The sequence below is a fragment of the Podarcis tiliguerta genome (assembly GCF_965153285.1).
Source record: "Podarcis tiliguerta genome assembly, chromosome: Z".
NCBI classification, from domain to species: Eukaryota; Metazoa; Chordata; class Lepidosauria; order Squamata; family Lacertidae; genus Podarcis; species Podarcis tiliguerta.
The window spans coordinates 30152639-30166324 of record NC_139553.1 but is presented as its reverse complement, the minus strand read 5'-3'; the positions used below and the strand labels follow the sequence as shown (position 1 = coordinate 30166324).

The 13686-nt window shown below is 41.8% G+C and overlaps 1 protein-coding gene across 8 annotated transcripts in view; it reads right to left on the bottom strand.

The window, feature by feature from the left end:
* Nucleotides 1-13686, bottom strand: part of DACH2 (dachshund family transcription factor 2) — a 314613-nt gene that overhangs the window by 184168 nt on the left and 116759 nt on the right. The window lies entirely within an intron of this gene.

Genomic DNA, 13686 nt, shown 5'->3' with positions numbered 1-13686 from the left:
TGCTCTGGAGGTAGATTACTGCAAGGCATTGTATGTAGGGCTGCCTCTGAAGACGGTTCAGAAACTTCAGCTAGTGCAGAATTCAGCAGCCAGGTTGCTCACCGGAGCAAGACGGTTTGAGCATATTACACCGAACCTGGTCTGACTGCACTGCCTACCAATTAGTTTCCGGGCACAATTCAAAGTGCTTAAATGGCTCAGGACCGCAATACCTCAAGGACCGCCTCTTTCCATATGAACGTTCCCGGACCCTGAGGTCATCTTCTGAGGCCCTTCTTCATGTGCCTCCTCAAGAGGATCGGAGGGTGGCGACACAAGGATGGGCCTTCTCTGCAGTGGCTCCCCATCTGTGCAATGCTCTCCCCATGGAGGTTTGCCTGGCACCTTCATTATACAGCTTTTAGGCACCAGACAAAAACGTAACGGCAGCAGCAGCAACACTGGGCTATAGGACCACATTGCGAAATTTGGAGAACTGAAAATTTTGAAGCATGACTGAGTTTTGGTTCATGCAAATTAGGTAGTTTCACCTTTCAATCCATTCCTAGAAACAACTGCAGTGCTAGTTTTCCAAACGGCTACCATCACACAGTTGTAGAAGCAGCTGCCTGTACAGCCCACACATGGAGAAATCAGTCATACAAAGCAGGTCCTCCACACATTGCTGATTGGACTGCTGAGTTTTGCAAATCATTCCAGAGTCAGTTGCACAGAGGTCAACAGATGTACGAACCTGGCTTCTGATAGTGAAAAGGACAATCCATGTGCACTAAAGGGTCTCTGTAGACACACATCCAAGCACACGCAAAGCTCTGGATCTGAGTACTTATTTCTCATACAATCCTCCTAATTTGCTGCTTTCTCTGCTGCACTGTGATTATTCCACAGCCACAGGATGGCTTGAGTATCCCACAAGGGATTGAAGAATGCACTTTACTTATATCATGATTGTGTTTAATATGTGTGCTCTCACGGTGACCTTCTACACCGTTATCTCTAAACATCTGTTTCAGCATCGAAATTAGATAAAACTGTATTCTTCAGCTAGTATTCACATGGCTGATCTCATACAAGCCAAATGTCCTCTGTTGTTAGATCCCCTCAGTCCATTATCTCCTTCATTAATCACATTCCATCACCTCTGATGTTAGCTTTAATTTTCAGATTGAGCGTTACCCTTTCACATTGCTAACAGGGTCTTAATCTGGGCTGATTTAAAGACCTTGCTTTTTTGCTATCTGTGACACTGCATGGGCTCAAAGAGCGAAGAGTAAGAAACCCATCTGCAACATCCCCTCTCCTCACCAACACACACATAGAATTGTGTTGTTTTCCTTACAGAAAGAGTATTTATAAACAGAAAAGCAGAGGCCTCTACTTCTTAGCCTCTTTGTAGCACAAGTGTAGTCTTTATCAAGAGTGTTACATACATATATGTAATAGAGAAAAAGAGCTCCTCGAATTTAGAGAGAGGGCAAAAACCAATGAGGGGAAAGTGCCCTTTGGTTTCTAAGCTTTGCAGGGTGAGGCTTCCTCCTAACTGGACTTTTTTCATTTGGTTTTGTGGGTGTAGTCTACAAAATGTCTTTGACACAATGCAAAAAAAAAAAAAGAGGGAGGGAGCACATGTGAGACACAGAGTTATTCCTTTGCACACTTCATCCCAAACCAAAGCCTTATTCAGTTGTTTGCCCATGATTAGAATGACATGAAGGGGAGAAAGGGGACGAGGTCATTGGCTCCATCCCCTCTGTTGTCCCCTTGTCAATGATCCTCACCACTCTCCATGTTTTGGGGGGTGAATGTCTTCCGTGGGGAGCCTAGAGTGGGCTCCTAGTGCAACCACGCGCAATCAGGGTTCTAGATTGTACACAGAGCTTTCACAAGTAAAAATGGCACCCTGCTGCCAACATTAAGCCCCCCAAAGCGTGGAGGGCTATGGGGATTTGTAAAAAGGTTGTGAGAGAAGAGGCAGGACCAATGGGCTAATTCATGCTCTCCCCCTTACCCCTGAGTAACTGCTGAAAATAGACTATGAAATTCGCTCCTATGAGATGTAGTGCTGGCCATCCACTCAGATGGCTTTAAAAGAGGATTAGACCAGTTCATGGAGGACAAGGTGACCAATGGATACTGGCCACAATGGCTATACAGTATTCTCCATAATTGGAGGCAGTGTGCCTCTGAATACCAGTAACTAGGGATAAGAAGTGGGGAGAGCACTGTTTCACTCAGGCCTGCTTGCAAGCTTTCCAACAGACATCTAGTTGGCCAATGTGAAAACTGGATACTGGACAGGATGGAGCCTTGGCCAGATCCAGCAGAGCTTTTCTTGTGTGCTTTTGCCAGAACTGCCCCACTGCTCACCACCACCCAACAGCTTAATTCCCCTTCCCAATAACTTGTGTCCATTTGGCATTTTTATATCCATCAGCGAAACACTCCCAATAAGTGTAGAGTTCTCTCGCCACACAGAAAAGAAAGGGGTAACCAAGGCAGCTTCAAAAGGTGGAGAAAGTAGTCTGAGGGGTCAAGAAGGTGAGGACTAAATTTCACCAATGGATTTGGACAGAAGTCTGGCTTGAGACAGGGTTTCAATGTGAGCTTGGACCATTACAGATGCCTGCATGTCCACTGGAGCTTGTCCACTGTTGGTGCCTCAGGGATAGTCGTTTGCTGTACCCTTGTGGCCAAGGTGTTCCGAGCAGTCTTTCAACCTGACAATTCCAATTTGCCCCACATTCATGAGAATTTGTTAGAGGCTGCCGAGGGAACTACTGAATGTGATTTACTGATAGTAATAACCCTCTTTTGTCAAAGAGGATTACTGTCACTCGGCATGAAAAGGCAGAAACCCTAAACCATGGGTTTCTTAATATTCTCCCTAATCTTTCTGAATCACTTATTGGAGCAAAATGACATGGGAAGATGTAAGCATATGCTAGATTCCTTTTTCTTTTTGTACCTACAGACAAAAAAATATGGGGGGGGGGGAATATTGAATCAGTATGTTTCCTGTCACTTAAAGCCAGTTCCAAAAAACCTTTTGCTCTAAGGTTTCTTAATGCTCAGCTGACTTCGAAGTGTTGCAGATCGCTCTGATGAGACATGTTTACATGTCACCCAATGGTTCATCCTGGGCATCCTTGTCAATCAAAATCAAGCTAAGCAGACGGTGTTCTTTGTTTTAAACGAGGGTTCCCAGGTCATTCTAAATCCCCTTCTATTACAAACCTTTTTGAAATGTTCTGCAGTTTCAGGGTTTTTTTGTTTTGTTTTAAATGCTGTACGGTAATAAGTGAGCAATATTAGTCATACTCTGTGTATATCCTTTGAAATCTGATTCCAACAGGACTACTCTTGAGTCTTCTTCTTCTTCCTCTTTGACGATCACTTGGAGTCGAGGAAGATTGTATTCTATGAACATGGTCTTAACAGTGAGTCATTAAGCGACTGTGGAAGCCAATTCTGGATCCACACATCCTTCCACGGTGGGGACATGGGTTTCCAGGCGGTAGTTGATCATGGTGAGGGTTTGCCAAATGTGCCTTCCTCTTAGCACGCTTCTCCCTTTCGTCCTGAGTTTGAGCGTCTTCAAAGTCCATTACACCTTTGGTAACGGCTGTTCTCCAACTGGAATGCTCACGGGCCAGTGTTTCCAAATTGTTGGTGTTTATACTATATATTTTTAGATTTGCCTTGAGAGAGTTTTTAAACCTCTTTTGTTGACCACCAGCATTACACTTTCCATTTTTAAGTTCGGAATAGAGTAGTTGCTTTGGAAGACAATAATCAGGCATCCAAACAACATGACCAGTCCAACAAAGTTGATATTGAAGAATCATTGCTTCAATACTGGAGATCTTTTCTTCTTCCAGTACACTGGCGTAAGTTTGCCTGTCTTCCCAGGTGATATGTACAATTTTTTGGAGACACTGTTGATGGAATCTTTCAAAGAGCTGGAGATGGTGTTTATAAGTGGTCCAGGTTTCACAAGCATACAGTAAAAAATTTCTTCCATGTTTTAATCGGCATCCAGTGTTGGTGCACTTAAAATAGTACTTAAAATAGTAGTCTGTTGGTTTGGGGGGAGTTTAATTCAAAGGGTTGAAAGTCGCTCATTAATGCCAGTAGGGACTTCTGACAAGAGCTTCACAATATCTTTTTTTGATAGACTACTTTTGAGTATGATTTAGTTTGCTATCATCTTCTGGTGCTAAAAAACCACTGCATGAAATATAAGTGAACTAGCCTGTTAGAATACTTCTAAAATTTTCTGAAAGTCCTCCTTTTGTATTCATTGAACACAGTGGGACCTACTTCTGTGTCAACCTGCATTAGATGGCTGAGCAAATCTGCAAAATACACAAACCACTTTCCAGCAGCTGAGCAATATCTGGTTTTGGTATAACCAAATAAAAATTCCAGTGGTTAGGAATCCAGTGCCAGGAGTAACACTTTGCCTTCCCATGACTAGTCGGCTCAAATCTCCATAATGTATGCATGTTATAGAATTCAAGTTTCCTTCATATAGTATGTAGCCTAAATCACTGGCACCTCAATCCACAGAAGAGAATCTGCACATGGAACTGCACAAGGCGCCCATGCATATATCAGAAAGTGTAAATCAGCAGAGCACCTCAGTGTTGAAGTTTTCTAGCTACACTACATTACTTTCAACCAATGTGCATTTGAATGGGCACACTGGAATGTGCAACCGCATGCTCATCCAAATGCACATTTGGGGGGGGGGGGGACATGTGTGCAATGACATTTCATTTGCACTGGAACCTCAATCCATAAAAGGCAATCTGCACATGAACAAGGCTTTCATGAACATACTAGGAAACCAGAAGAGCATCTCACTGTGGAAATTGTCCATCTAGTACACTGCAGTACTTTCAATGCAATGTGCATTTGGATGTACACCAGAATGTACAAATGGATGCATATTAAAATGTGCACTGGAATCTGCATGCTGCTTAAAATAATTATGCAGATATAAACTAGAGATACATCTAATTTATTATCTGCTTCTGATCCACATGTAGAAGCCTTGTGAATCACCTTCTCGGGGTGGGGTGGGGGGTGAGAATGTGTACTATCCCTAGTGTCTGAATTTGCCTTTATGGAATCATACCTTATTTTGACAATTCCTTTTCCAACTTAATGAACTCAGGAGTTGATAGGTGGTGGGAGAAATAATTTTTGCCCTCCCCATGAGAAGCTTGCAAAACCTTTATTACAGTTCAGTTGTAAACTACAAAGGAAGGAAGAAAATAAGAGTAACTCTCCAGCTAAACACAGCTGCTATTTTCCAATTAAAAGATCACAAGGCCTAAATATTAATTTATTAGAACAACAATGTTTGGTTCAAGCCTCTCCAACTACACTCTAGCAAAGAATTCATGTGTTTTGTGCTTTTGTAAAAAATATATAAGAGAAGCTGTCATTATTTCTTTGACATCAGTAATTGAATATGACAAAACAGTTTATTGTCCGCTGTTGATATGCAAACAACTCTGTCCCATATTCACAATTGTGCTCAAGAGATGTAGCCAAGTGTAAAAGATTTTGTGTTTAAAAAGAAGGAGGGAGAAAACCCCCAGAATTATTGACATTTCTCCAAACATTTCCTGTAGTCAAGCATTAGACAATGGGAAGATTATCTTTTGATATCAAAAGAGGCAACTTAAAAATACAACAAAAACAAGCTGACAAATCTGTCTAAGCTTACAGATAAGGATGTCAAAATATAGGCTATACAAGTACAGTATCGATGTGGTTAATATATCATAGCTCCCCCTCCCTCCAACCATTTATTATCTGTCAACATTGTTTATTTCCAGCCAGGGGTTAAATAATGACCATGTTCCATGCCTTTGGGAAGTTACTTTGTCTTACATACTGTTCACCTGTTTACTTCAGAGCAACTTTTCAGTTGCTTTTGTTTAATTCTCTGTTTTCACAGCTGGCATTTATCAACTTCAAAATGGTCTTTATGGTAAAGACCTTGCTGAATGCTGACGCTAGATTTCTCTTATAGGTAGAAGATGCAACAGTAGCTCATCTTCAAATACCTATTTTGTATTGCGCTTAAGGGTGGGAGGACACAAGCCATTTAAAAAAAAAATCAGTGGCCCACAAGTGTTGAAATCTCCAAATGGCATAAAGTCAGTGGTAGGAAGAAGTTGGCAGGAATCCCACTATGCATACATTCTGCAACTTATATGCATGAATCAAACTAGATTGGGACTGCCTTACGTCTGGGATTTCCCAAACATATCCAGGATTCATCTGTTGAAAACAGCATGAAACCAGGGCATATGGCAACCCATGTCAGAAGTGTTGAATTTTTCTGGTGAATTTCCTTGAAAATAGCTCAAAAAAAACTTCTTTTTTTGAGATTTCGCACACAAAAAACCTCAACCACTCTGTCCTTGGATTTTCACTTTGTGAAATATGCCAACCTTAAACAAGATCGTTGAAGTTTATTCATAATATGATAGAGCCCTTCAGACACCTCACCGAAGCAACGAGGGAGAAGAAATAAAACATCATGGAGAATTAAATAAAGAGAAAAATTAAATTTATGAATTTGTGGAGGTCTTTAAAAAAAAAAACAGGAAGAGCTAATTAAGAATAAATGTGTCTTGTCAACATTTTAAGCCAGTTTGTAATTCTTTTAAAAAAAAAAAAACAGGCAGACTTTATCTATTCACTAAAAAATACCAAAAGATCAGGCTTATGTAGCAGATTCCCACCACCTTCAACAAAGCTCTACAGCCACAATTCAATGCAGCATCATATATGCAAAGGGTAGCCAACACAGTACTCTCTACAGTGGTACCTCGCAAGACGAAAAACTCGCAAGACGAAAGAGTTTTTTGAGTTGCTTCGCAAGACGAATTTCCCTATGGGCTTGCTTCGCAAGATGAAAACGTCTTGCGCCTTTTTCTTAAAACCATCAATGCATTCCTATGGGAAACCGTCAATGCATTTCCTATGGGAACCCGTGCTTCGCAAGACGAAAAATTCACAAGACGAAAAAACTCGCAGAACGAATTAATTCCGTCTTGCGAGGCACCACTGTAAATGTTTTGGACTACAATTCTCATCACTGACCATTGGTTGGGCTGACTGATGGCAGCTGCAGTGCAACAATTACCTGGGGTGTCACTATGTTGGCTAACCCAGCACATGGTACAGCTATTGGTTTCAAAGAGAACTTAGTCAAATGGGTATTGGGCATAGTAGCCAGGCTTTATTGGGGGGGGGGCAGGCTTGGGAGAGAAGCAGGACTGAGTTATCTGCATTACAGTTGGTCAGTTAGTTAAGTATTTTTATTTATTTACTTGATTTAGGTGGGCAGCTGTCCCTCCTCTGCACGCCCTGGCTACATCCGTGCGATGGGTTGCATCCAATCCACTTCCTATCCATTTCCCTTCATTCAGCTACTTCAAGGACCATATGTTCATGCCTTTTGACTCTTAAAACCTTTCATGGTGGAAAGCCCCTAGACCTAAAAGATTGCTTTTCCATATATGAATTTGCCCAGACCCTGAGGTGTCATAATCTGAGGGCTTTCTCTGTTTGCTACCTCCAAGGCAAATTTATATACGGAAAAGCAACCCTTTAGGTCTAGGGGCCTTCAACCATGTAAGGTTTTAAGAGTCAAAAGGCTTGAAGAAATGGTCCTTCAAGTAGCTGAACGAAGGGGAATGGATAGTGGGAAAGCCATGGAAGTTATGAAAAGAGGGACAAAGGAGAAGGAAAGGACCTGAGTGTTCTCCTCAAGGAGGGCACTGACCAGCCAGGCATTTTGTTTTCCAGACAACCAGGTAGGGCTTGGAAAAATGTCTGTCTGGAAGGCTGGAGAGCTCTGCCAATCTGTGTCAACAGCACTGAGCTGCGTTGACCAATGGTCTGACTTTCTATTAGGCAGCTTCTCATGTTCCTTTGCTTCCTAATTAAGCCAGATTGTCACTCCAGGGTAGAAGCAAAGGCAAACTCTTTGTATCAAACAATACGTAACTGCAGACAGCAGATGTACATGGCTTCTTTTTTAAAAATTTGCATAATAGGCATTTATTATACTTTCTTTAAAAACTGTGGTTATTAATCAAATCTTTCTATCAAAAATTATTTTTTGAATTTAAAAAGCCCATTTTTAATTTTTTTTAAAAATAGATCATTGCAGCAAGCTCTCTTCCCCATCTAGGGGCATCACAGCCATTAATAAAAAATTCCAATTAATAACGGAAGAACAGCTACTAATCCAAGTAAATGTTTGTGTTAATAATAAAAAAGAGCTAGTTTTCACTGACCAAAAGGATTAGCGTGGGCAATTAATTTTTAAAGGCTTATATTTTTCAAATGAAGTGCTTTATGAAATGCATTCCCAGAAGAGAACTTGAAGGCACACTTAACAAACCTAAGAGGGGGAACTGCTTGCAGTTGAAGGTTTACACCCTTTTATTTCGCAAGGTTTTAAGCAACACTAGAAGTCTAGTTTATCATTCCAAAATGTGTCCTCTGGATTTGCCACGAGCACCAGAAGTTTTACAGGGTTTGGGGGTTTGTTTGCTTTTTAAGTGTGACAATGTGCTTTTCACTGACAGCCAGCGCTGCCTAGAAGACCTTGTTGTTGCTTACATTCAAAACTTTTCCACAGAAGTGTTGTGAACACCAAAAAACAGGAGGCTGCCAAGAAGTAGGTTGCTATGGTGGCATCTCATAAATCATCAATTATTGTCTGTTATTATGAAGGTGACAGCCTCATAAAGCAATTTGCATTTTCAGCTAATTTTGAGGGTCCCCCCCCCTTCTCCAGACATCATTTGCTTTGTAAAAACAGCGCCATGACAACCATAGGACACTTAAGCTTGTTATCAGGGTGTTCAGGCGTTCACTCGGACCCTGTCAGTTTGGCATTTAACCATTCCAGACCACTTTGCATTATTGAGTAGATTATCTTTACAGTTCATAAATATATTTTGAAACATGGGGAGAGCATAATAGGCAAAAGCCAGCCAAAGAAATTGAGGCCTTTCTGGTTGCTATGACAACCTAAACTGATCAATTTCCTGTCACTGTTTTAAAAAGACCCACTCTCCTGTGGCCGTAAACACTAATTACAAATGCAGTCCGTTTTCTCACATGTTCAGTTTACAGATTAAAGCAGTTCATGCCTAATTTATCATTTAACATGTCCTCCCACATTTGTAGTGTAGAGCAGAATGAATAATAACTTTACTTGTTTACAGCATTTTCAACTTAATTTCACTAATTAGGTTTGCAGTCACAGGAATTCTGGATGTAACTGGCTCCGTAAAGGGAACATCTTTTTTATTTTATTTTTGTGAAAGAGCAAGAACTTTATATAAAAACAAATAATTTGTATCTGCATAAACCCTTCTCATCTTTAAAACAGCTAAATGCACAATTTCCCTTTCAGTGTTACTGAAGAGAAAAAAAAGAAGACGGAAAGGTTCTCCCTGTCATCCTGTGAGTTTTAGACTTTTGTTTTAAAGTTTGCATGCCCTTTGTAAAACCCAAAGTTTATGCAGTGGAGAAAAAGTTTATGCAGTAATTTAAATACTTTACAAATGGCTTTGCTGCACATGGTTGGTCATGAAAGACAGATGGTGAAATGTTCAGATTTGATTCAAGCTTTCTTCTATTCCAGTGACTCTTCCTTTAGTGTTGCATGTCAAAAGGATGTTATTGAAACCTAAGATTGCATACAAGTCTACTCAGAAGTAAGTTCCACTGAATTCAATGGCGCTGACTCAGAGTTAAATAGAGCTAAGATAGCAGCCTCAGGCAATTTTGCCAGATGGTTATCCAAATGTACATGTGTACACACACACACACACACAAAACAGAACCAATTGCGAAACAATTCTGATGCTCCAAATTTCTTCCCAAATGTTCTTAGAAGTTCTTTTTAACATACATGTTTTATATTTTGGCTTAGAAACAAAGACACACACACACACACACACATACACAAACAAACCCAGAACCAATTGCGAAACAATTTTGATGCTCCGAATTTCTTCCCAAATGTTTTTAAAAGTTATTTTTAACACACATTTTGGCTTGTTGATATTTTTTACTGTTAATATCTTCGCATTCTCAAATCTTATATGAATTTACTTTTAAAAAATTGGATGTATCAGTTTGAGAGCCCATTCTTGTATCAGTTTGAGAGCCCATTCTTGGATTAACAATCGGGATAGATGTTTTATTTTAAAAAAAAGTAAATGATGATATTCTCTCCCCTCTTGGAAATAAATTATTATTATTATTATTATTATCATCATCATCATCATCATCATCTTCATTATTAGGTTCTATGCCTTGATAGTTTACAATGATTTCTTGTTTAATTAAGTGGGATAGTTGAAGGGAAAAGAACACCAGTGGTTCTACAAATCAAGCTTACAGCCCTGCAGGAAAGATTTTAGAAAATGTATTTCAACGATGCCTTGTGCAGTACAGCTCTGCTCTTCATTAAGGAAAGATTAAGAGGGCTGGGGAACATGGTAGCATGCCTGCTCCAATGTGGTGATGCCACGATTGTGTTATATAATGCAATTAGAAAAGGTAAAATGCTAAAAAACTTGAGTTTCACCCCTCTGGGGATATTGGTTGCACCACCTTACTAATACTAATACTACTAATACTAATACTATTATTAGTTAAAGCCACTGCCCCAAATAATTGTAGGAAACAGGGAGAAAGAGAATTTCGGGTTCAGTGGCAGTCTCGCCACAAAGACGGCTGCTCGACAGCTCCTGCTCTCTGCAGCTCCTCCCTGTCATCAGTTTTACAAAAGGGCTCCTTCCCGGAACCTCCTGTTAATCAACAAAAATTATACATCCAAAGAAAGTTAAAACCCTTTAGTGGGTCCCAGGGGAGGCGACAAGAGGGAGCTGCGAAGCACCTCCAACTGCTTCGGAGCCCGGCAGCTGCAGCCTCAACACTCTAGGGGCTGGGAATTCAGTCCAACAGTCTGTGCTCACAGGTGCTCCAGGCTTTTTCAAGCACCAGCTCAGTGACTTTACGGCAGGATTGCTGCATTACCGCCGAGTCAAGGTTAAAGCTCCAGTGCCCTTATTTCAAAGGGAAATTTGGTCAGCATGAAGCAATGAAAACTAATCTAAGCACAGCTAGCTGTCGATCGGGAGCACATACTGGGGGGAAAGATGACTGACACACACACACAAACACACACACACACACCACCACCACCACTTCTACCACAACAAAAGGAGGCAATGCTGTGATTTTACTTTTTTCTGTAAATGTGCAGAGAGCTAGCAAAACAGAACTCTGTGTCCTCTCTCTCTTTCTTTCTTTAAGAGCCTTTTAAATGCTTTCCAAGCAAATGCATCACAGAAAAGAGCGCTACATGGGGCCGGGGAGAGATCAGGGTGGGGAGATGAACCAGCAGAAGTTAAGATCTTTTTGCACATGGTGCTTATCTTTATCATTTGGTTGGGTTTTATTAATTTATTATTCAATTTCTATACCCTCCACATTCTTCCCAAAGGAGCCCAGGGCGATGAATACTAAAATATTAAAGAAATACAACTAGGTGGGGAAATCTATTGAAAACAACAGCTAAGAACAATTAAAAACATCATATACCCCCAGAGCTAAGAATTCCAAGGTGGCCAGGGGCACTGTCTTCAACCACCAAATGCCTAAATGCGCAGGTGTAACACAGCCCTCTCCAGCCTGCTGCCGCCAGATGTTTTGGATGCCTCAGTGTCCCTCAATCTCAGTCTTTAGCTGTGATTCCTGCATTTCAGAGGGTTGGACTAGATGACCCGGGGGATCCCTTCCAACTCTACAGTTCCTATGATAAACACTGATGTTTTCGGTTCTTCCCACAAACAGGGAACTGCCACCAAGAAGGTCCTGTTACAAGTCAACATTGGCCAGGCAGTAGGCACCAGCAAAAAGGTGATCATAGAACCATGATGGTCAATACCAGCGAAGGAGCTATTTTATGTACAGATGACTCCCCACTTACATGGGGGTTACATTCCAGCATCCTGCACCCTTAAGTGAAAATCGCATAGGTGGGGAGCACTGTCTAAACGCTCTTTAAATACCCTCTCTGCCACTCTATATCCAATCCAGATCAGAAATACTGTGAATTGGGCTCTGTAGCTCATTGGCAGCCACTGTAGCGATTTCATGATCAAATCACACATTGTTCTATTGGCTGCACCACTGGCCAACCTTGTAGCTACATTCGTAACTAGCTGCAGCCTCCAGGCTGCCCTTCGAGGATGGTCCCATGTAGACTGCATTACAGTAGTCCAGATGGGAGGTCACTGACCATGGACAACTGAGATTAGGCTATCCTTTTAAGCCTTTCTTGGAACCAATGCACATATTATGATTTCCAGATTGCATTCACATGAACAAAATTAAACATTAAGTTCTCTGGCAGGGTCTGTTCAGAAAAATGTCCTTATCTCCTCTAGTCTTCACACGTCACATTAGATCGGGGAAGCCAATGTGATACTTTGTTTTGGACTACAACTCTCATCTTCCCTGGCTATTGATCATCCTGGCTGGGGTTGATAAAGACCATAGATCACAACATCTGGACAGCACCACTTTGGCTACCACTGCTTTAGATACGTACAGTACTACAGTCTCATTTCCCACCCTGCAAGGAGGTCAGCAAAAATACATGAAGATATTCCCAAATTCTGCACACCTTTGCCCTTGCCAGAGGATGTAGTCAGTTACAGCAGCATGCTGGAAGTACAGGGATGTCATGGGAAGGGGTGCTTAATGAACAGATCTGGAGTAGGAGGCCCTTCAAAGAGGAGCCCATACCCCTGTTCTCACTTTGCCTTCAACTGCTTCCTCAAGCTAGCATCAGATCTCAGAAGAACAGCATAGCTGCCATACCATTTGTAAGCATGTGGATACACTGAATCATGTTGTCAAATCTCTGAGCTCCTGCTGTCTCCCTCTAGAGGCTGCTGGTGACTTGCAGCACGATCCAGCAAATCCGCAAGGTTGCTGCTTACTCTGCCATGTAAAAATAGGCTTTCAGCAGAAATTCACGCACACTACAGTTGTAAGATCTGTAGCTGTCCAAAATGTATCAACAAGGGGAACAGATGTAGCTGTCAGAGGCGGGTACGAGGGTCAGGTAAGTAATTACTCACAAGCTGCCAGTGAAGTTAACTCTTTATTCAAATAAACAAAACAGCTAATGCCTGATAAGCCCAGTATTTCTCCCCAGTAGATCTTGCCCCAATGAGGCAGTTGTGAGGACTGAAGATCCCCGCCTTCCTACAGTTCCCTAAGCCTCCTTCTCCCCCAGGCCCTTCCCAAGCAATCTGAGACTCCATTGACGTGTCCATTTCTGCTCTGCCCTCTTCAGACCTCTTCTAGTCCTGGCAGACCAAGGGGAAGGGAGCTGGCTGCAGCAGGAGGGGGAAGCCCCCTGGCTTCAGCAGCAGCCTGCCTGATCTCTGCCTCTTGGCCCCCCCTCCTTGCCAGCCACTGCTTCTGCCTTTCATTCCGGAATGCTCTCTGCCACCGCCTCTTCCTGCTCACTAAACACTGTTACTTCTTCTGCTTCTGACACTTTCTCCTCCCAGGCTGCTATCTCTTCTCCCTCTGACCACTCATTGTTGTCCTATC